Source organism: Symphalangus syndactylus, chromosome X, assembly GCF_028878055.3.
Source record: "Symphalangus syndactylus isolate Jambi chromosome X, NHGRI_mSymSyn1-v2.1_pri, whole genome shotgun sequence".
NCBI lineage: Eukaryota > Metazoa > Chordata > Mammalia > Primates > Hylobatidae > Symphalangus > Symphalangus syndactylus.
This window is the reverse complement of record NC_072447.2, coordinates 26,732,208-26,757,100: the sequence shown is the minus strand read 5'-3', so window position 1 is coordinate 26,757,100 and position 24,893 is coordinate 26,732,208. Positions and strand designations below refer to the sequence as shown.

General features: G+C 39.2%; 1 protein-coding gene across 7 annotated transcripts in view; it reads right to left on the bottom strand.

The window, feature by feature from the left end:
• FRMPD4 (FERM and PDZ domain containing 4) overlaps positions 1-24,893 on the bottom strand; it is a 958,701-nt gene that overhangs the window by 59,746 nt on the left and 874,062 nt on the right. The gene's annotated exons all lie outside the window — the stretch shown is intronic.

Below are 24,893 nucleotides of genomic sequence, written 5' to 3'. Positions count from 1 at the left end.
AAAACAATGATCTACGCCATTTAAAACAATGATCTACGCCATTTAAAACAATGATCTACACCATTTAAAACAATGATCTACACCATTTAAAAATAGCCTCAACAGAATGATTAGAATCAGGAATAGAAGATGACACTTTTAAGCCATCAAATTAACTTCTTTCTGGGATGGCCTAAAACAGCTAGAGACCATTAAGAATCCAGTTATAACTACATTTAGATAAGTATTATTTCATATTAAATTCCACATAAATTTTCTACTTTTGAAGAGTAATTTCAAATTGCTGTGACAATATTTTTTAAATGGTTGAGTTTGTTAAAAACGTTATTTTCATCCCTGAATCACAGTGCTGATCTCTGCAGGGGAATATAGTCTATCCTACCCTAAACCACTCCTGTCAAACTTGCCTTCAATTCCTCTCTCTTCATTTCTTTGACAAAGATCTCTTCTTATCCTTTTTTGATGGAGAGTCCCTTGAAACATGTTTGGGACACTCAGCATCAATGGTTTTAGACCATGCTTTGGCATTATATACCATTTTATGATTTCATTGGACGTCATTTGATGCAGAAAGCAAAGCTATGTGAGGAAGAAGCCCAGCTTCCAATGAGGTAGAGTTTCCAGTGTTACAATCCCTCTAAACAATGAAGCTAAGGCTGGTGTTCTCTGATTTTTAGAGCAGCGTAGTTTGACGTCTTTTTTTAAATGCCTTTCTCATTTTATATTTATACCATTAAAAAAATTATAATATATAATCATATTGGCATGTGCTAGAGTATATTTTCTTTCTAGACCAACTTAAATAGATCTCTTGACGAACCCAGACACTGATACTAATTTAACAGTCATCATGGGAATCAAGATTTGCTCAGACATTGGGAAAACCAAACAAAATAAAAATCAAATAACAAAGATATATAGGAAGATATTTCATGTCAGAATTTGAGAATCTTGCTTTAGAAACATTAAGTCTAAACAAGTTAACTGTACAATTTTAAACTTCAAAAATGGAAGTAAATAATCAATCTGTGAAGGGTAAAATGTTAGGCTTTTAAAAGGAAAACAAAGAGGTAATTTAGGATTATATATGGAAGCATTTTATAAACAGTGAAATAACATTCTAACGTAACTTCTTGAAAGATGGATGTGCAGTATTTTTATTTAGAAAGGCAATAAAGTGCAGTGAAACAGTGTTGAACTCTCACTTCGTAGGTATACACATGCACACATAGGATTCTTTATTCTTCCTGTGCTTCAGGGTTCTTCAAAGAACTTAGAAAACAATTCTTAGTTATTTCTTGTCTTCTGCTAGCTTTTGAATTTGTTTTCTCTTGCTTCTCTAGTTCTTTTAATTGTGATGTTCGGGTGTCGATTTTAGATCTTTCCTGCTTTCTCCTGTGGGCATTTAGTGCTATAAATTCCCCTCTAAACACTGCTTTAGCTGTGTCTCAGAGATTCTGGTAAGTTGTGTCTTGTGTCTTTGTTCTCATTGGTTTTAAAGAACTTGTTTCTGCCTTAATTTTGCTATTTTCCCAGTAGTCATTCAGGAGCAGATTGTTCAGTTTCCATGTGGTTGTGTGGTTGTGAGTGAGTTTCTTAATCTTGAGTTCTAATTTGATTGCACTGTGGTCTGAGAGACTGTAATGATTTCTGTTCTTTTGCATTTGCTGAGGAGTGTTTTACTTCCAATTAAGTAGTCAATTTTAGAATAAGTGCTATGTGGTGCTAAGAAGAATGTATATTCTGTTGATTTGGGGTGGAGAGTTCTGTAGATGTGTATTAGGTCCGCTTGGTCCAGAGCTGAGTTCAAATCCTGAATATCCTTGTTAATTTTCTGTCTCATTGATCTGTCTAATATTGACAGTGGGGTATTAAAGTCTCCCACTATTATTTTATGGGAGTCTAAGTCTCTTTGTAGGTCTCTAAGAACCTGCTGCATGAATCTGGGTGCTCCTGTATTGGGTGCATATATATTTAGGATAGTTAGCTCTTCTTGTTGCATTGATCCCTTTACCATTATGTAATACTCTTCTTTGTCTTTTTTGATCTTTGTTGGTTTAAAGTCTATTTTTATCAGAACTAGAATTGCAACCCCTGCTTTTTTTTTGCTTTCCATTTGCTTGGTAAATATTCCTCCATCTCTTTATTTTGAGCCTATGTGTGTCTTTGCACATGAGATGGGTCTCCTGAATACAGCACACCGATGGGTCTTGACTCTTTATCCAATTTGCCAGTCTGTGTCTTTTAATTGGGGCATTTAGCCCATTTACATTTAAAGTTAATATTGTTATGTGTGAATTTGATCCTGTCATTATGATGCTAGCTGGTTATTTTGCCCATTAGTTGATGCAGTTTCTTCATGGTGTCAACGGCCTTTACAATTTGGTATGTTTTGCAGTAGCTGGTACCGGTTTTTCCTTTCCATATTTAGTGCTTCCTTCAGGAGCTCTTGTAAGGCAGGCCTGGTGGTGACAAAATCTCTCAGCATTTGCTTTTCTGTAAAGGATTTTATTTCTCCTTCGCTTATGAAGCTTAGTGTGGCTGGATATGAAATTCTGGGTTGAAAATTCTTTTCTTTAAGAATGTTGAATATTGGCCCCCACTCTCTTCTGGCTTGTAGGGTTTCAGAGCAGAACTGAAGGAGATAGAGACATGAAAACCCCTTTACAAACCAATGAATCCAGGAGCTAGCTTTTTTTTTTTTTTTTTTGACAGAGTCTTGCTCTGTCACCCAGGCTGGAGTGCAGTGGCACGATCTTGGTTCACATTTTTTTTTTTTTGAGACGGAGTCTCGCTCTGTTGCCCAGGCTGGAGTGCAGTGGCACAGTCTTGGCTCACTGCAAGCTCCGCCTCCCAGGTTCATGCCATTCTCCTGCCTCAGCCTCCCAAGTAGCTGGGACTACAGGCACCCGCCACCATGCCCGGCTAATTTTTTTAATATTTTTAGTAGAGACAGGGTTTCATCATGTTAGCCAGGATGGTCTCGATCTCCTAACCTCACGATCCACCTGCCTCGGCCTCCCAAAGTGCTGGGATTACAGGCGTGAGCCACTGTGCCTGGCACGTTTTTTTTTTTCTTTCTTAAAGATTAACAAAATAGACCACTGGCCAGACCAATAAAGAAGAAAAGAGAGAAGAATCAAATAGACACAATAAAAAATGATAAAGGGGATATCACCACTGATCCCAGAGAAATACAAACTACCATCAGAGAATACTATAAACACCTCTATGCAAATAAACTAGAAAATCTAGAAAAAAAGGATAAATTCCTGGACATATACACCCTCCCAAGACTAAACCAGGAAGATGTCGAATCTCTGAATAGACCAAAAACAAGTTCTGAAATTGAGGCAGTAATTAGTAGCCTACCAACCAAAAAAAGCCCGGGACCAGATGTATTCACAGCCAAATTCTGTCAGAGGTACAAAGAGGAGCTGGTACCATTCCTTCTGAAACTATTCCAAACAATAGGAAAACAGAGACTCCTCCCTGACTCATGTTATGAGGCCAGCATTGTCCTGATACCAAAACCTGGAAGAGACACAACAAAAGAAGAAAATTTCAGGCCAATATCCCTGATGAACATGAATGCGAAAATCCTCAATAAAATACTGGCAAACCGAATCCAGCAGCACATCAAAAGGTTATCCACCATGATCAAGTCAGCTTCATCCCTGGGATGCAAGGCTGGTTCAACGTATGCAAATCAATAAATTTAATCCATCACATAAACAGAGCCAATGACAAAAACCACATGATTATCTCAATACATACAGAAAAGGCCTTCAATAAAACTCAACACCTCTTCATGCTAAAAAAAACTCTCAATAAACTAGGTATTGATGGAATGTATCTCAAGATAATAAGAGCTATTTATGAAAAAACCACAGCCAGTATCATACTGAATGGGCAAAAGCTGAAGCATTCCCTTTGAAAACCGGCACAAGGCAAGGATGTCCTTTCTCACCACTGCTATTCAACATAGTGTTGGAAGTTCTGGCCAGGGCAATCAGGCAAGAGAAAGAAATAACGGGTATTCAAATAGGAAGAGAGGAAGTCAAATTGTCTCTGATTGCAGATGACATGATTGTATATTTAGAAAACCCCATTGTCTCAGCCCAAAAGCTTCTTAGGCTGAAAAGCAACTTCAGCAAAGTCTCAGGAAACAAAATCAATGTGCAAAAATCACAAGCATTCCTATACATCAATAATAGACAAACAGAGAGCCAAATCATGAGTGGACTCCCATTCATAATTGCTACAAAGAGAATAAAATACCTAGGAATACAACTTACAAGGGATGTGAAGGACCTCTTCAAGGAGAACTACAAACCACTGTTCAAGGAAATAAGAGAGGACACAAACAAATGGATAAACATTCCATGCGCATGGATAGGAAGAGTCAATGCCATGAAAATGGCCATACTGTCAAAAGTAATTTATAGATTCAGTGCTATCTCCATCAAGCTACCATTGACTTTCTTCACAGAATTAGAACAAACTACTTTAAAGTTCATATGGAACCAAAAAAGAGCCCCTATGGCTAAGACAATCCTAAGCAAAAAAAGCAAAGCTGGAGGCGTCATGCTACCTGACTTCAAACTATACTACAAGGCTACAGTAACCAAAACAGCAAAACAGCATGGTACTGGTACCAAAACGGATATATAGACCAACGGAACAGGACAGATGCTTCAGAAATAGTGCCACACATCTACAACAATCTGATCTCTGACAAACCAGACAAAAACAAGCAATGGGAAGAGGGTTCCCTATTTAATACATGGTGTTGGGAAAATTGGCTAGCCATATGCAGAAAACTGAAACTACACCCCTTCCCTACACCTTATACAAAAATTAACTCAAGATGGATTAAAGACTTAAACGTAAGACCTAAAACCATAAAAACCCTAGAGGCAAACCTAGGCACCATTCAGGACATAGGCATGGGGAAAGACTTCATGACTAAAACACCAAAAGCAATGGCAACAAAAGCCAAAATTGACAAATGGGATTAAACTAAAGAGCTTCTGCACAGCAAAAGAAACTATCGTCAGAGTGGACAGGCAACCTACATAATGGGAGAAAATTCTTGCAATCTATGCATCTGACAAAGTGCTAATATCCAGAATCTACAAGGAACTTAAACAGATTTACAAGAAAAAAACAAACAACCCCATCAAAAAATGGGCGAAGGATATGAACAGAAACTTCTCAAAAGAAGACATTTATGCCACCAACAAACATACGAGAAAAAGTTTATCATCACTCGTCATTAGAGAAATGCAAATTAAAACCACAATGAGATACCATCTCACACCAGTTAAAATGGTGATCATTAAAGAGTCAGGAAATAACAGATGCTGGAGAGGATGTGGAGAAATAGGCATGCTTTTACACTGTTGGTGGGAGTGTAAATTAGTTCAACCATTGTGGAAGACAGTGCAGCAATTCCTCAAGGATATAGAACCAGAAATACCATTTGACCCAGCAATCTCATTACTGGGCATATACCCAAAGTCATTCTACTATAAAGACACATGCTCACGTATGTTTATTGTGGCACTGTTCACAATAGCAAAGACTTGGAGCCAACCCAAATGCCCATCAATGATAGATCAGATAAAGAAAATGTGGCACATATACACCATGGAATACTATGCAGCCATAGAAAAGGATGAGTTCATGTCCTTTGCAAGGACATGGATGAAGCTGGAAACAATCACTCTCAGCAAACTAACACAGGAACAGAAAACCAAACACCACATGTTCTCATTCATAAGTGGGAGTTGAACAATGAGAACACATGGACACAGGGAGGGGAACATCACACACCGGGCCCTGTCCGGGGGGTAGGGGGCTAGGGGAGGGATAGCATTAGGAGAAATACCTAATATAGGCGATGGGTTGATGGGTGCAGCAAACCACCATGGCACGTGTATCCTATGTAACAAACCTGCATGTTCTCCACATGTACCCCAGAACTTAAAGTATAACAATAATAAAAAAACCTAAAAAAGAAAACAATTTTTTTCTGCAAGCTAGTGAGTCTCAGCCCTTAAACTCGCTGCTGGTGGACAGCCACTGTTCATGAAAATAAGAACTGATTAACAGTGTTTCTCCAATGATCTTTGCTCAGAAGGGCCTTTCCTCAATCCTAGGGTATTTTGTGATGAAGCCACTTGCTTGCTTTTTATTTTCTCTTCCCACCTAAACCTGGAGATGTAGAAAGAACACTGAGATTTTTCAGATTTGATAACAAGCCATAACGTAGCGTCAGCCTAGTCAATTGCTGGCAAAGATGAAGGAAGAATTGTTGCCCTTCATTTTCAGAAAAGTCGCCACAGGACTGCACTTGAAATAGGGGTTTATTGCTTTATCTCATTGACCTTTGCAACACTCTGAAGAGAGATTATAATTATCCACTGAATCAATTCCTAACAGGCACTGAAGCCATTAGCTGGAGAGAATGGAAATGTCCAGCAAATGACCAAGCATTCAGAAAAGGTCAACATATTACAGTTAAGTGTAATCTGTCATGGACTATATGAAACATTTACACTCTGCTCATTGCTGCTGAAGCTTGCTTCTACCCTGATACTTGCAAAGAAGAGTAATGGGACTATTTGTCATTTCTAAGTCATGTTCAGGGGATGCTATGGAAGAAAATGGGCATAATGAAGCTGCCATAGTCATTAAGGTAACAGAAACATAGAGGAGAAGAATGAAAGAGTCCACTTGTCCAGTAGCATTGGACTTGGCTTCTACCAATTCTATAGATATTGTTTCTCCTATTACCATTTTCACCCTTGAATGAGACATTATACTGCTGATCAAAAAGACCGCCAGTTTGGTAGCCAAAGGGAAAGTAAAGAGAATTTAAGAAAAGATCCTTATTAAGCAATGTATTAAAGACTTCATCCTTAAAAACTGGATAATTGTATTGCTTATCTTTTTTTGTCTGTGATACTAGGGATCTAAAGATGACCTTCAAGTAACACACCTTCTAATATTCACATTCTGTCTAGTCTCCTCCCCTTGAATCTGGACTAATCTTGTGACTCACTTTTAACAGAATATTGTAGAGATAGCTTTGCATGACTTCTGGGCCTTGGTCAGAATAATCCTAGAAGCCTTATAATGTCCACATGGATATCTTGGAATGCTCACTTTGAGGAAAGCCAGCTACCATGTTAGAAGTCCAACAACCCTGTGACCACCATGTCATATAGAAGCCATCCATGTGGAGAAGTAGTGTGGAGAGAGGGAGAGATGCCTGGCCAGCCTTCACTATGTCAGCTGTCCAAGTCCAGGCAACAACATATGACAAAAGAAGCCATCTTGGATATCTCCTCAATCAAGCCTTCAGATGGCTCCAGCTGCAGCTGCCATTTAACTGCAGTCACAAGACAGACCCCAGTGAGAACCATCTGGATGAGTTCAGTCAACCCACAGAACCATGAGAGATAACCAATTATTTATATTAATTATTACGTTAAGCCATTACATTTGTTAGGCTGCAACAGATAACTAGAACATCATCTTCCCAAAAAGAATTTGAAAACTATGTTTTTAAAGAAACAGATATTTAAAGCAGTCAAACAGTTTTGAAATTGAATATGTCTCCCTTATCAAGGAAGATAAAATGTCTAAGCCAATGACTCCCTTAGCATACTGTATTTGTGACCCCCATTAAAACAAACCAAAATATTGTCTTATACAAACATATGTTGAAGTGTGGAAAAAGATTTTCTTACTGCTGAGAGTGGGATTTGCCAATTGTAACATTAATTATGGACTTGTGGAGAATGGGGTAGAGGGGAAAAAAACAAACTTAGAGGAGAAGAAAATCCAATCAAGTGTCTTGGACTAAAAATGCTTCACTACAAGGAATAATTTGGAGGGCACAATTGGTATGGCATTGTCAAGTAAATATTTGAATTGCAGAGAAAGGATTAAAGTACATTGTAATTTTAGGCTTAGAATTAACTCGCTTACATATAACCAACGACTTGAATTTTAAACCTAGGGAGAAATCAGAATTCTTTGCAAAGTCTAATTCACATTTTACTGAATGCATTTAAGGCTTAGGCTGTGATTTTCTTTGTGAAGAATATTAATATTAGGCTATTATGGTTAAAATCTACATCATTGATACAGTGGTGATCAGAATTAACATTTTGATGAAATTGCATCATTTCAAACTCTTTATTTTATTGTATTTTGTAAACCTTTGCAATAAAATTTCAGGTTTGGCACTGAATTTGGAAACTACTGCTAAGAGAGTTAATTTGCATATGTATCTGGTTTTGGTTTGACCTAATTTTTTGTCCATTTAATTCATTTTTTGCTGAATGAATGTTGTCTCTGGCCTTTGAAATGCTTATTTGACTAATGGATGAAAATAGTGCTTCTATTTAAAATGTATAAAAGGCAGCAGCTTTTCATGAGGTAATAGTTAAATTATTTCACACACTTCTATGATGCTATCTAGCTCTCCCTGCATTCATTCCTTCAACAAATATTTATTGAGTATCTACCTGGGGCCAGGCATTTGGGATATATCAGTGATCCTCAGAGAGTGATTTTACCCCATAGGGGATATTTGGCAATGTCTGAAGACACTTATGGGTGTCACAGTTAGAAGAAGTGCTAATGGGTAGAACCCATAGTTGCTGCAAAACGTCCTACAACACACAGGACAGCCCCACAACAAAGAATTACTCAACAGAAAGTGTCAATAGTGCTGAGATTGAGGAATCCTGAGCTACATCAGTAAATAAAACAGGCAATAAAACACCTAACCTGGCAGAGCTTACCGTCTAAAGAGGGAAGACATTCAATAAAAAATAAATAACAAATACTACCATATGTATAATGCAGCATGCTGAAGATGACATGGACATTTGTGAGTGTTGGGAGGTAGGCCACCATGCCATTTTGAATAGGGTAGACAAGTTAAATGTCATTAAGAGGTGACAAGTTAGCAACAATGAGTAGGAAGTAAGGTAGTTGGCTATGAAGCTGTCAAGGGGAAGAACCTCCTGGGCACAGGGGGCTACAGGCAAAGACCCTAAGATGGAACCTGCCAGGGAAGTTTGAGTTAGAGCCAGGAGCCCAGCGATCCTTCAACAGAGTAAGGAGGGATTCTAGGGAGAAAGATCAGAGAGAGGGCCAGGGCCCAGATCATTTGGGGCCTGATGGGCCATTGCAAAAGTCTGGCTTTACCTGTGAGTTTGGAGCAGAGGAATGACAAAATAGATGTTTTAAAAAGGTCACTCTGGCCACTAAGCTGAGAATGGATTGCAGGAGGGCAAGGTGGAAGTGCGGGCCCAGTTAAGGGCTAAGGCAGCAATGCAGGCAGTAGGTGGCTGTTATCAATAGTCATGAACTCATTGAGTAGCAGACTCTTTAATGGCTCTCTAAATGAACTTCTTACAAATACCATTTCTTATAAATACCATTGGAAAGAGCACTTCTTATAAATACCATTGGAAAAAACTGACATAGTAAACAAAAAGTACTAAAGTACTAAAGTACTAAAAAAAAAAAAGCTGGGGTGGATGTTTTTCTTAAACACTTTGCCATGGATGAAGAAAACAGACATTAAGCAAAAGCAGGCCACCACGTTGTGTGCTCTGTTGATGGGCGATCCAGCCATGGTTTAGAACAAATGACAGGGTGGTTATTGAGAAGAAGCCAACGGCTTCTTTTATAGTGAGAAATAATAGAGTGTGTTTTAACTGGCAGCTCCTTTACTGACATTTCTCAAGCCTTTTCAGGATCGCTATTTTATTCTCATCACCTAGGATAAGACTTCCTTCATTTATTCCCTTCTTTCCTGCCTCTATGCATGTCCACAGTCCTGGGGACATTTCCCTAAGAGTAAAGATAAACAGTGACTAGAAACAGGCCAACCCTAAAATCAGGGACAGTGTATAGCATATTTATGAATTTTGGCCCACAGCAATTGTTCTGATGCTTGCCCAAGGAATCTTCATGTTTATTTTCCTTTTTAAATGTGTGTCAGTACTAGAGGCTGACTTTAAATAATACAGTTTCCATTCTTCACCATCTCAGAGGTTTTCCTGCTCTGACTGAATTTGACTGTGGGGTTTGCCACAGGAAGCCCAGGTCTTGACCTCATCATGACAGAGCCACTTTTCCTTTCTATGACACAAGAAGCACCAGGCCCCATGCTTGTCCAACTGGAAAGAACTCCTCTGTCTTTCAGGGTTCATGGGTTTTCAGAGGCAGTGGTGACTACAGCTATGTGTACTGTGATAATGTACAGGTTAGAGGAGCAAAGATCTAGTGATGTTGTAGTAAGCCCAGTTTGGCAGAAACGAGTTAGAAAAAAGGCTTCTGTTTCTGGAGGCTAGACTTAAATTTAAGAATCTTCAGTTTAGTAAAGTCTATCTGAAGGCCAAAGACCTCTTTTGTGAGATCCACAGATTCTGTTAATTAATTATTCAATCACACTTTTAAAGTATAATGAATATACAGAAAAGTACATGTCTTGAGTGTACAGCTCATTGAAATTTACACACTGAACACACATGTAGTAGGCAGCCACCAAGATGATCCCCAGGGATCTGCACCTTCTGATGCTCAGACTTTGTATAATTCCCTTCCCTTGCATGTGGGCTGGATTTACTCATTCATTTCTAATAAATGAAATATGGCAGAAGTGAGAGAATGTCATGTCCAAGGTTAGGTTAAAAAAAAACCTGAAAACTATGGCTTCCATATTATGGGCTCACTCTCTCTCACACTCTTGCTCACTTGCTCCGAAGGAAACCAAATACCACATAAGTTGCCCTTCGGAGAGGCCCACACAGCAAAGAACCAAGGGAGGTCCCGGCCAAAAGTCATTAAGAGACTGAGGCCCTCATTCCAACAGCCTGTGAGAAACTGAATCCTGTAAAGAAACACATGAGTGACCTTGGAAGCAGATTCCTTTTCAGTTGAGCCTCAGATGAGACCACAGCTCCAGACAACAACTTGATTGCACCCCTGTGGGACACCTTGAGCCAGAGGCACCCAGCTAAGCTGTACACAGTTTCCTGATCCACAGGAAAGGTGAGATAATAAATGTTGTTGATTTAAGCTCCTAAGTTTTGAGATTTTTTTTTTTTTTTTAGAAGGAGTTTTGTTCTTGTTGCCCAGGCTGGAGTGCAATGGCACAATCTTGGCTCACCACAACCTCCACCTCCCGAGTTCAAGTGATTCTCCTGCCTCAGCCTCCTAAGTAGCTGGGATTACAGGCACATGCCACCACACCTGGCTAATTTTGTATTTTTATTAGAGATGGGGTTTCTCCATGTTGATCAGGTTGGTCTCGCTCCTGACCTCAGGTGATCTACCTGCCTCGGCCTCCCAAAGTGCTGGAATTACAGGTGTGAACCACTGCGCCTGGCCGAGGTAATTTGTTATGTACCATAGATAATTGTAATCAGGGTCCAAATAAGAAATCAAAACATTACCAATATCCCAGAAGTCCCCTATGCTCCTTTCCAAATATATTTCCCGAGGATAACCACAGTTCTGATTTTTAACACCAAAGAACAGTATGACCTCATTTGCAACATTATATGAATACAATGATAAAGTAACAATGATTTGTTTCTTTCTTCTTTCACTCAGAATTGTTTTTGAGATTCATCCAAATTGTGATATGTAGTCGTAGATCATTTATTCTCATTGATGTGTAGTAGCCATTGTGTAGCTGTACCACTATTCATTTATCAATTCTACCATTGACAGCCATTTGAGCCATCCAATTTGGGGCTGTTAAATAATAGTGCTGCTATGTATTAACAGTCTTGCATATGTCTTTTGGTGAATATATTAAATGTTTATCTATTTCTGTTTGGTGTGTACTTAGGAGTGGAATTGGTAGGTCAAAGGGTATACATGTGTTCAACCAATGACTCTGTTTTATTTGGCTTTATCATTCATTGACAATCCTATTACATGTGCATCTCTAACTCTATGAACTCAATTAGTCTTCCTTTACCTTACGTTTTTACTCTTCTTAGTGTCTGACTGAGTTCCTTCTACTCTGTCAGCAAGTGGAATAAGTTGCAGTCCATCAATACATGCTGTCATCTAAACACATATTCTTGAGTGGATGTGGAGATAAATGCTATTATGACTGAAAGACACCATGTTGAATAAGCAATCCATTTATGTTTCACAAAGGAGGAGTTGGAGAAGAATGTCTTAAAGTAATGTAAAAAGTAGTTAAAGCTTTGTCAGTTGAGCGAGGGGTGCTAAGAAGGTGTAAGCATGCCACATTCAACTCACTCAAACTAAGTAGCACAAACTCTATGAAAATTATTGGGACTCCCAAAGTCCTGGTGAGCAGTTAGTAATAGTCCATAATCATCACGAAGATTTGGGAAAGGAAAGGGGTAATTCATTTCATCTCATTCATTTTGGGCTGCTTTGACATGCTTTCAGGATGAAAGCTTTCTTTCCATTGTCTTTTTGTTTGTCTTAATCTTCAAGGATGTGTTCTTTGATAAGTTAAATATCAAAATTTCAAACAGCATTCTCATTGGCCCAGAACATGCAGAGAAGTCTCCAGACCTGTGGCTATTTAAATTTAAGTTTGCTAAACATAATAAAATTAAATCCAGTCCTTCAGTTGCACTAGCAACATTTTAAGTGCTTAATAGCCACATGTAGCTAGAGGCTACCATACTCTATCATGGCAGCACGATAGGTTGGACAATGCTGCCCATCTAGAGATGTTCATGTGGAGGTACTTTTCCAAAAACCAACAAGATGATCATCTAAAATGTTAGCATAATCTCTACCTTATTCTAAAAGGGGACAGTTCTGCCAGCTGAATTAAATTGTTGGAACACACACAGGGATAGAGATGGTGTTCAGGGACATGAAACCACACTGAACAGTCCTCACAGCAGTCATTCTCTAGGGGAAAAAAGATTTTAATAGTTTCTCCGTAAAATAAAGAAAATATTATATTTTTAAAAATAATCTGATTTCTAAAGATTCAAAGTACTGCTATTTCAATATTTCCCCAAATGTATTTCCCTGTGCCTGAGTGGGTAGAAAACTAGGGGAAACTTTGAAGAACAGTAACAATCACAAAATAAGAACAAGATTAAGAGTTAATGTGTTCTGAATGTTTACCATGTGCCATACAATGTACTACACAAATTACTTGTGTGATTCAAGCTTCCTGATATTCCAGTAAAGAAGGTAATGTCATTCTTATTTGGAAATGAGAAAACCGAGTTCAAATAGATCAATTCAATGTTCTCAGTTCACATTTCAGTAACTGGCAGAATCAGCCCATGGATCTGTGCTTTTCTGACTCCAAAGCCTGTATGTTTATAAGTTGTTCTGTAGAATTCAGAAATGGGTCTAGAAGCACAGAACTTAGAAAGTACCAGGGTGGCATTTTGGCAGTCCTGGTAACACTCCCAAGGTGGTAAACTTCTGTTTCTCATACATATTCATGCTTGTAACATTCCTGGGAAGTAGTGATTCTTAGCCTCATTTTACCTAGAGGATGCCAAACTCAGGGATGCCGAATAATTTGTCTAAAGCCCTATAGCTATTACGTGGTAGAGGTTTGACTTCCATCTCATGACTCTCCATTATGTGTCAGAATCACAAAATGGTGTGTATGTATGTGTATGCATGAGTATATATATATATACATATATGAGTACATTTATAGGAGAATGAATATACATATTCATATATTTCTTGTATCTACTCACTTGTCTACTGTATATACTTTTTCATTTCCTTCTTCCCCTTTATTGTTGATGGAGATGGGCATTTCTTTCACCAGTAACACATTTGCATTCTTCAAATGGGCAGAATCATGGCTAATATATGAGCGCTACCTACCTATAAGTGTGATATATCTGAACGAAGGACAAATTGAAAAAGAAGAGAGGAGATAAAATTAGGCCAAAGAGGTTGCTGTTACCAACAAGGCCATTGAAAGTTCACAGAAGCCAGCATGGTATGGGCAAGGGAGTTAGAAAGAGAGGTTTTACTCTCCATTTAGCTCTGGCATCAATTAGCTATGTGATTTTGGGGGCAAATCACATTACACAAGTGAGTTTCATTTTTTTTTTCATCTGGAAGAAGAGGAAGCTTGGATTAAATTAATGGTTTTTGGCTGGGCACGGTGGCTCACGCCTGTAATGCCAGCACTTTGGGAGGCCGAGGTGGGCAAATCACCTGAGGTGATTGAGGAGTTTGAGACCAGCCTGACCAACATGGTGAAACCCTGTCTCTACTAAAAATACAAAATTAGCCGGGCGTGGTGGCACATGCCTGTAATCCCAGCTACTTGGGAGGCTGAGGCAGGGGAATCACTTGAATCCGGGAGGCGGGGGTTGCTGTGAGCCGAGATCGTGCCGTTGCACTCCAGCCTGGGCAACAAGAGCGAAACTCCGTCTCAAAACAAACAAACAAAAAAAATTAGTGGTTTTCTTTCTTTTTTTTTTTTTTTTTCCAGTAAGTCATAGTTATTTTATATGATTACAGATAGATACAGAATATGTAGTAGAGGACAGTAACAATTGAAAGGGTCTGATTTAAAAGTCAGTCTCTAAGGTTGCAGATTGATTGATTGATTGATTAGTGGTTTTCAAATTGTGCTCCATGCAACCTTTCTGAGACAGGGACTCTTGCTAGTGGGCAGAGCCCTGAATACCCCTGTCTTTTCAACCAGAACCCCCCTACTGCTTTATGCACTGAGATCATAGGCTAGGTTTATGTCAAAAAAAGTGACATTACTAAAAGAAAATATAAAAACAAAGAGACAAAATGATTGCTACTGGTTCTTCAAGTACCAATAGGTCTTAGTCTGTAATTCTAATTCCCTTTCTGAACTTCCATGGTTTCCAGCATCCTCTTCTAACCTAAAACTTCCTTTCCTCAGTGAAAAGCAAAGATAAAAAAGTTTTATTGGCTTTGGTTGCTTTTTCTATTCTTCACATTTTAAGAATGACAATAATATTGCTTGCATTTTTTTTTTTTACTGCAAATTTAGAGCATTTCAATAATAATCACAGCAGCCTGTGAGATAGGTAATATTATCATCCCCATTTTACTGATGAGGAAACAAGGCTCAGAAAGATTAAATCCCTTTTCATAAAGCTGCATGGCTGAAAAGTGGTAGAGGAGGGTCCATTCAACTCCAGAACTTACGTTTTAACCATGTAGGATGTGGCCCCTGCTCTTTAACCTTCCCTGTATCCATGCACTTTCATGTAGCTTTGCATTCTCCCACTAGAGCTGAAGTTTACTTGCCTGACTTTAGACTTTGGGCTTGGCCAATGACTTGCTTTGGCCAATGGAAGAACTGTGAAAGTAACGGTGTACCAGTTCAGAGCCTAATCTTTCAGAGGCCTTGCCACCTGTTCCTGCTTGCGCTCTCCTGCTCTGTATTGCCTTGTGCAGCCTTCTGGTCCAAGGAGGAGGAGAGACATATGAAATAGATTTGAAACTAATCTGTAGTTTCCAGGCAAGCCCAGCCAAGATCACCAGAGCTACCCCATCCAGTTTGCAGATGCATGAGAAAGAAACACTTATTTCCAGACACAGAAGGAGAAATAACAAAATATTAAATCTACTTGTATGAAATATCTAGGACTGGCAGATTCACAGAGTCAGAAAGTAGATGAGAGGTTACTGGGGGCTTGGAGAAGGGGAAATGGGAAGTTATTGCTTAATGGGTACAGGGTTTCTGTTTGGAGCACTGAAAAGGTTTTGAAAATAGATAACGGTGATGGTTGTACAATATTGTGAATATAATTAGTGGCACTGAATTATACATTTAAAATTATTAAAATGGAAAATTGTATGTTGTATATATTTTACCACAATGCAAAAAGTAAGCTACTGAGATCTTGATTATTTATTATGAAGCAACAGCTGACTGATACAGCCCTATCTAATAGCAGGGCAGCTACTATATAGAGAGAAGAATGGAACTTTTACATAACACTGTAAATGAGTCAGAGAAGAAGACGGGGAAGATTCAATGTCTGGTCTGCTGAATGAAAGCTGTTTATGTTAAAAATAAATTAGGTAGTGGGCCATGGAAGAAAATGATTGCTGGGGCAATTAAAAAAGACCATTGGCAAATGGCTCATGCCTTTTCAGGGTCATTCCCATGGGAGGCCCTGTTGATATGGGAAATGTGAGATAACTAAAGGAATTCAGTGAGCTGGAAACATTTTTGAGATGTGAAAAATTTTGAACCCAATACAAATTTGGAATTTGAAAGACTGCAAGAGATTAGGAAGAGACAGGTAGTGTCATCTGCCAAGTTGAAGCTGTTAGAAAGAATAGTTCATATTCTGAGTCAATTTTTAAAAAAATCACATTCTTATGCAATTCAAATCAATTTGCCTTGACAGTTACTTTCCATTTCCCTTTTAGTTTGGAAGATATTTATGTTTGATTCTGTTCTCTTTCAACGCTCACTTCACCTTCTGTTCAGCAGTCCTGCAGTGCTCTCACAATAAAGGAATTTAATATATTTTTAAACGAAAATTAAACAGAGGGCCAGAGACTGTGATGGAATACATGGCACAATCACAAATGGGAGGTGGCAGTTGAAGCCATTTTTGTACATATGCTGAGGGGCTAAAATTGTTCAAGAAGTGAGGTGTTAGCTAAAATTCTCAGCAGCAAGCAATGTGACTGCAAAATTGAAATAATAATAATGTTAATAATAATAATAACAGGCCTGTTCAGAGGATTGTTGTAAGGACAAATTATAGATGGGTGAACTGCCTTTAGTATCTTGGAAGGAAGGTATTATGTAAATTCCAGTTCTTTTTATTATTTTTCCTTGAAGTTTGCCAAAAAAAAAAAAAAATCCTAGTGGGTGGATGAGAGCAGGGATTGATGGAGGAGAGGGAGAGAAAATAATTCAAGGATGCAAGAAATAGCTCATTTAAAGTACTTCTTGGCCATTACATTTGCTTCAATAAACTTCTGCCTAGACATGCAGCTATGTAGGATGTGGAGCATTTGCGAGGATGTTTTCTGCTTGCACCCTTGTCCGTGAAGCATCTAGATTTTATAAGCATTTTGCTAAGAGAATCATGTCCATCTTGTTGGCATACTTATTGGTATCATTTCCGTCATTGTGTTCTGTGTTTTTAGCACAGACAGAGATTACTTTCCCCAGGCAACTGTAAATGTCTGGTCCCAAGGGCAAGCACTGATGCTGCATGCTCTAAGGGAGTTAGCCTGCAAAGGCTGGTACCTGCAACTGTTATTTTAAACTGAGCACTTCAGAAGGCCAGGCTGAATGTCAACTTGTTACAATTTATAGTGAGAGAAGTTAAATTCCTGTCTTCCACTCCATGGTTATGTTCGACTTTGTCAGTGAGATGAGATAAGAAGCATATGGCTTTCAATGACAACAGATATATAAATTGTTTTTCAAATTTATTCATTCAATAACCATATTTGGGGAAAATAACTTTTTAGCAAGAAGTGGAGTGCCTCCTGTCTCCTTTCTTCTGGTCTATTTGGAAGAAAGCTGACCCATCTTACTGAGGTATTAATGTTCATCACATCACTTCCCTTCTCCAAATACTATGATGATTTCCAAATGCAGCTCAGATTCAAGTTAGATTTCCTAATCATTTTCCCCCAGTAGGAAACACCTCCAGTAGCTCTCCACTCACCTCCTCTTATCTTCACCTACACTTCAACTTTAAAGACCATTGGAATTCATTAAACAGATATTTGACAAGTACCTACTATGCATCGAAGACTGTTCTAGACTTTGTGGATAGACTGGTGAATAAAACGGAAAATAATCCCTGCCTGTCTGGGGCCACCATTCTATGGAATGACCTGAGACTCGGGTAGCAGAGCAGAGGGTGCCTCAGATGGCTAGAAATAAGTTTGGGGAGCCCCTCACACTCTCCTGCTGTCTGTTTGCATCCAGAAGATGTAGAAACTGAACTGGACCTAAAATTACATGGGTTTCCTCCAGAGACCCAAGGCGCTTACCCTTCAAGTTGAGTCCCGTATATCACTTCCTGTGTTTTGTGCAATGTCATTCATCTAGAACTTCCTGCTATCTTTTCTTCAACAAATGGCACCTCAATCTCTTTCCTCAGAACACTGTCCAGAGATCACCCCTTTGAAGTCTTCCCAGATTCACCCACATGCCTCCAGGCCTACTGGTGTCCATGGCAACCCTTCAACATCCACAAACAGCTCTGCAGGGGCAGATGGGTGAAAAGATGGCCTCTCCTTAAAGAAGAGAGAGAACAAATTGGGAGAAGAGATAAACAGGTTGCTTGGGTACCTGGGGTCACATGGCTTCGGCCATTTTCATCAGAAGACTTCTCTGCACAAGGTTTCAATATAGAGAGGAACAAGGGATGGTCAGGATCTATGGGGGGCAACCAGGACATTATCAGAAGAATCACCAGTATAAGCAATCATTTACTTCACGTCTACTGTATGCTAAGCACCGTGTAAAGCACTTCACACGCAATATTTCTCAAGAACTCTTCCGAGTATGTTAGGACTTAGGTATTATTATTCCCACTTAGAGATGAAGATACAGAGGCTCCAGAAATTAAAATACTTTGAATCCAGGTGCCAGAAGAAATCCTCATATCATCTCATTTACCAAATGTATCCACTCCTAGGAGTGTCCTTGCTGCAGACTGAGTTGCAGATTCAACCCTGGGGTAGAATGTGGGTCAGGAGGGGAAGGATAAAGTAGGTGGATAGCATATGAGAGATGTGACATACACAGCCCTGAATCATATCTTCATAAATGGTGGTGTCTGCTGTTGTTATTAAATCATTAAAAATTATTAGTAATCAGTAATTACTAATTCTTGTCCCTAGAGCCATGAGGGATAGCATTCTAGAAGACACAAAGGAGAGGCTAGCCCAGACATGGAGTTGGCTCACTTTAAGGGCACATAAAGAACTGCTCCTCTCTCTGTCCCCACGCATGCTGCATGTACTCAGAGCTTCTGTCTGAGCCTGTCATTCCTAAAGCAGGATCTTGACACTTGTCCAAGTCAGCAGTGCAGCCTCCCAGGATGGAATCCCATCTTATGGGGCTGACAGTCACTCCCTCATTCAGACCTTGTTAGGTCACGTAATACTGCCTCTTGCCTGGCATGTGTGCCCCAACCTTACTGGCCTGAGTGAGAGATGATAAGGGAATATTGGGAGCCATTTCAGTTCAAGTTATCAGAGCTCTGTCTGCTTCCATTCATTAGTCATCAGTAACTCTTCAAGGTAGGTTTCATTATTTCCACTTTTTACATAAGGAAATGGGCTTTCTCCAATGCGAGTAAGCATCTTGTTCAAGGCCATGCAGCTCATTTGAAGTGGAGCCAGGAATACAACCCAGGCTATGTGCACCAATGTCCTTTCCTTCTATCCATGGTAAAGTCATTATCAGTATTCAAAGTTCCCATAAAAAGGTTTTGCTTTTCTCTATTGGTTCCTTACAGCTGCCAAATAAAGATACATGTTGTGTTCATCTTTGGGTTCTGAAGCATGTTCACATATTGTTTCTTTTAATCTCCACAATAACATCGACAGGTAACTATCACTTTCTCTATTTGGTAGTTGATTACGCTGAGGCATTGAAAGGCTAAGTAATTTACCCACTTCACCTGGCAGGGCAGAATTTGACAGTTGCAAAGCAGAGCTACTACAGATAGATATCTTGGAAATAGAGAATAAGCAGAGAGTGACTCCAACATGTGAGATATAGGAGGGAAAGTGGTGGAGAACCACTAAAAAAGCTGTGTTTGAGTTGGATCTTGATGAACGGGTAAGCACTTGAAAGGAATGCAGTTTCCAGGGGCAGTGTAGGTGAAAAGAGGACTACAGGCAGGGATGCATGGGGTCTGCTTAGAGAAAAGTATACCAGCAAGTATAATTAGGACACAAGACGAGTGGTGAGTGGCTTTTGGGAGAGAGAAGTCTATGAAGGAAGACTGGAAAGAGTTGGGAAAGACAGCATTGATGAGAATAATTCTAGTGAGAACCACTCTTTAGTAATAGAATAATTACAAAGTTGGGATATTGGGAATTTATGGTGTCAGGAGGTTCAGTTATGGGTGTCAAAAAGGTTGGGGATGTGGAGATTGGGAGTGCTTGGCTGAAAGGGAATGGTCAAGAAGGCACTTGGAGTTGAGGAGATAGAAAAACTAAGAAAGTGAGTTCATCCATGTGGATACTTGAATGCTGATTTTTATCCAGGGTGTAGTAGGATTCTTGGAAGGTGTCAAAGTCTTCAATATATGTAATGAATGGCATGAAATTCAGAGAAAGTCTGAAGTCATATTGTTGGAGGGCATAACTAGTAAAACAAAGGAGCAAGTTTTACACTAGGTTGAGAGAATAATGACTTATAAATTAATCATGAGAAGCCAGGAGAATGCCAATACTACCTCTTTACCCTGTGATTTAAGTGGCACGAGAAGGACTGAGCCTCCGTTCAACGTGGTCACAAGAGAAGGGCAAGGGCTCAGAAAATGGTAAAGAGGTTAATTGTTAAGTCCATTACATTTGCAATAGAGTGAGTGTTCAAGGCGGTGCTGTAGAAATGGTTAATTAGGAGTTACAGCAGACAATTGAGGAGCCTTCTTCATTTCCACCTGCCTGGGGGCTCTCTCTGGCTACTAAAGTCCACCCTGACCACACATAGTCAGCTGGAAGTTCTGGGGAATGACCCCACAGAGGAGCCCTCATTCAATACCTGACAAGTATTAGAGTATAAATACCTCAACTCCCTCACCACTCAACTGAATAACTCCAAGGCATGTTTTCTACACTGATCCTGGAGCTCTCAAAGAGGATGAAGCTCCAGTTGCCCACAGTGGCAATTGGTTTGATAACTTACATTTTATTGGTTGTCTTCCTTTTTGGTCTCACATCTCTAGTCTCTGGCTGGCGTTTCCTGGGATCACGCCCTAGATTATCTATACACACACAAATCCTTGTGTCAGAGTTGGCTTGTGAAGGAACCAAAACTAAGATCAATTGTCATAGGGAACGTGTTAAGTCATGGAGAAGGAAGAACCAGATGTCACAGAGAAAGCAGGTACCAGAGGAAATCTGTGTCATGAGGCCTCACATTTTGAGCGGTTCAAGAATAAAAAGGTGAGAGATTCAGGTGAAATTAACTAAGGGGAGCCTACGTATAACGTTATCCTGGAGCCAGAAGGCCCTGGGGCTCCCAGGTGTTCCTAGGGGTTAATGGTCATAGCCACTACCTCCCAATTTACATGTATCAGAATTGGAACAATATAGAGCTTTACCAGGATTGAACATGTATTTGAATATTAACCGTAAGGCAATGGTAAAGACCATAAACTATTTTTCCAGTTGGTAACTTTCGTATACATAGAAGGGAAGAGGAGACAAATGTAAACAGAGAAATACTATTTTTAATTTTGGCAAGGAATAGAGATAATATCCCCGAAGAAGCTTCAATTCAAAGACGATGTTTGCAGAGACTGCTTATAAACAGCTACAGGATCGAATATACCTTCTTACCACAGGTAAAAATTAGGTTAAGGAAGGATAGGTACATAGTTCAAACACAGCTATTTTGAAATGGCACCTCAAATCTCAGAAAACCTAGCAATGTTCCAATCCTCTCTGAAAGTTGACAGATTTTCAGTGAACCATGATAAAATTTTCTCTGAGGGAAAGAGGTTAGGGGATTTATACTAAATTTCTGAAGTGTGCCTCCCATGTTTGAATTTAGCCTCAACCTAGAAAAATTATTTATAAATTGATCAATAGTGATACTGTATCCATGGCAAAGCAGAGAGAAATCTCATTTTCTTGTCTATTGGGAAATACTGCTTTGAAGATGAACTTGGGGCACACTAACCCTGCAACTGAATTTTAAGACCTTTCTGTTTTATATTAATAGGCCTTACAGTCTGCATTTGGGCTGGCTATATAAAAAAGAAAAATGTTTCACTCATACAAGCTATTCAATTACTACATGAAACATTATATAAGGATTACTTTTCAAAAGTATGTATCCATTGGGGTTAAAAACAAAGGAAAAGCAAGAAAAACAGAATTAGTGGAAAAGCTTCCTTCCTACAGAACTCGAGAGCATCGCTTAGACTAATTCCTTATCTATTCTCTAAAATAATAACAGATTGGAGTTTAACACTATCTTTGCCTTTTACTCTTTCTACTCTCAAGGCTATGAAGAACAGGGATGGTGGAGATCGTGATTTCCATTTTTAATGTTCCTGTATTTTTCACTCCTGCCATCAAATGGAAGCTTAATCTCATGTCCGAAACTAGAGTTCAGAGTTTCAGAATTAAAAAGGGTGCAAACCAAAATGCACGCGAAAATCTATTTAAAAATATGAGCAAATTTTTGTTTCTTAAACTAAGTATTTTTTTCTTGAGTTTCTTTAATGTCCAAGGAAGATTAATTTTCAACTAGGTAAGAGAGGAAAAATGTCCTATAGGGAGGTAAGGGGATAAGAAAAGGCAAATAAAAATTGAATTAAAGAGTGAGACTTTTGGCCAGGCGTGGTGGCTCATGCCTGTAATCCCAGTACTTTGGGAGGCTGAGGTGGGCAGATCACCTGAGGTCGGTAGTTCGAGACCAGCCTGACCAACATGGAGAAACCCTGTCTCTACTAAAAATACAAAATTAGTTGGGCGTGGTGGCACATGCCTGTAATCCCAGCTACTTGGGAGGCTGAGGCAGGAGAATCACTTGAACCCGGGAGGTGAAGGTTGTGGTGAGCCGAGATTGTGCCATTACACTCCAGCCTAGGGAACAAGAGTGAGACTCCATCTCAAAAAAAAAAAAAAAAGAGTGAGAGTTTTAAAAACTGCCTGATGCATAGTATGAGATACTATGCATGAAAAGCAGTATGAAATAAAATATAATGAGATCTGAATGAATCATAATATGTTAGGAACAATGGTAAAGGATTAGCAGATAATATTTAATGGGTATGAGACTACTACTGTATGAATATTATTTTGATAATATTTTAAAGTCTTATTTTTCATATTTGATAAATGGTAACAATATTAAAAATACCATAAGACACAATTATAAAAACACACATTAATGATTCCTTTAAAAATTCATTTTTCTCTGCCCAAATGAGACCTTAATGGTCTCTTTGAAACTCATGCAATGTATCATCTAAATATGTTTTTAAGCATATCCTCAATAAAACTGTTAGGGGAAGTCTGAAAAGAACAGGTTAAGTAGTCAGTTTGCATAGTTAATAACTCACTCTCCGACTTGCTTTGCTGTTATTCACATGCAGTTTCTCCATGTAAATGAATTGCTGTTATTCACATGCAGTCTCTCCATGTAAATGAATTGCTGTTCATTCAAAGAAGGGGAAATAAAAGCCTTCCATATAGATCTCCAGAAACTGATTAAATGTGAGTGGTACTTTCAGCTTGAATTTGAAATGTGGCTAGTTGGGTCGTCTTTCAGCTTCCAAGTTATGCCAGATTCCAACACGGGCTGGGTCTGCTGCTTAAGGAGACTTTTGTTGGGGTGGCCTAGAGCTTGACATTCCATTCAGCCTGGGCAGAGTAGTGGGGCCATTCGGAGAAGCCTTTTTCTGCCCTCTTAGCTACCTAGATGGGAAGGTGAACCACAGACATGTGTGGTCTTGCTTCAGAGACACTCCTTTCCAAGTTTAGGGTTAAGCACAGTTCTCGAATCTCCTCATTTTCAATTAGGACCTCAGAAATGTTGGTGAGTGGGTGCCACACAGCTGCCAGAGACAAAATGAATGCTATGGTGACAAGAGCCCAACTATTTGAAGCCCTATATTGTATGTCCCTAAAGATGCTCTCTGCATAGCCAATGCAGATACATATTTAATTAAATGTGAAAGATTTTAATCAATGATCTGAAATATTTTTTATTTTAAAGATGAGCTCCTAGCCTGGGCAATACAGTGAAACCCTGTCTCCACTAAAAATAAAAAAAATTAGCCAGGTGTGGTGGTACATGACTGTAGTCCCAGCTACTCGGGAGGCTGAGGTGGGAGGATCACTTCAGCCCAGGAGTTGGAGGTTGCAGTGAGCTGAGATCATATCACTGCACTCCAGCCTGGATGTCGGAGTGAGACCCTGTCTCAAAGAAAAAAAAAAAAAAAGATGAGCTCAAAATTAGCTCATGCTTATGCATATTACAAATTATATATAAAGTCTGTAAAATGTAAAGATAAGGCTACAAAATTACAAGCACATCTACCTAAAACAGATCACTTTGACCATTTCTTTGTGGCCTTATTACAGAACTGCTCCAAGTATTGGCAGTGAAAAAATTTAGTGTTGGTGGTTTTGTGTCAATTGACAGTAAACTCATGTGATGATTCCAATGGGAGACCATGCTGTTTACTGGAAAAGCATGAAGACTTGGTCTCCAATGCAGGCCCTAAGATTTAATAACGGAGAACTCTGAGGAACTTAAACTTATTTACTCACCTACGTTATTTCCGCTACTTCTAGTTGACTCATCTCATTGACTGGCACCGTCATCCACCCAGGGCTCAAGCTACAAATTTGGGAGTTATACTTCATTTCTCCCTGTTTCAATCTCCACATCAAATACAATGCTAAATCCTACTGATCCTTCCTCTACACATAGCTTTTCTCTAACACCAGAACCACTGCTCTGTCCAGTCCTCTAGCTATTATTTCCTATCTGGACTCTTTCAAAAACTTCTAATGGCTTCTTACTGCCACTCTTGTCTCCTAGATTCCATTTTCCATGTAGCGTGGCCAGGGTGATATTTTTAAAATAGAAATTGAATTATTTGCCAGGCACGGTGCCTCACACCTGTAAGCCCAATACTTGGGGA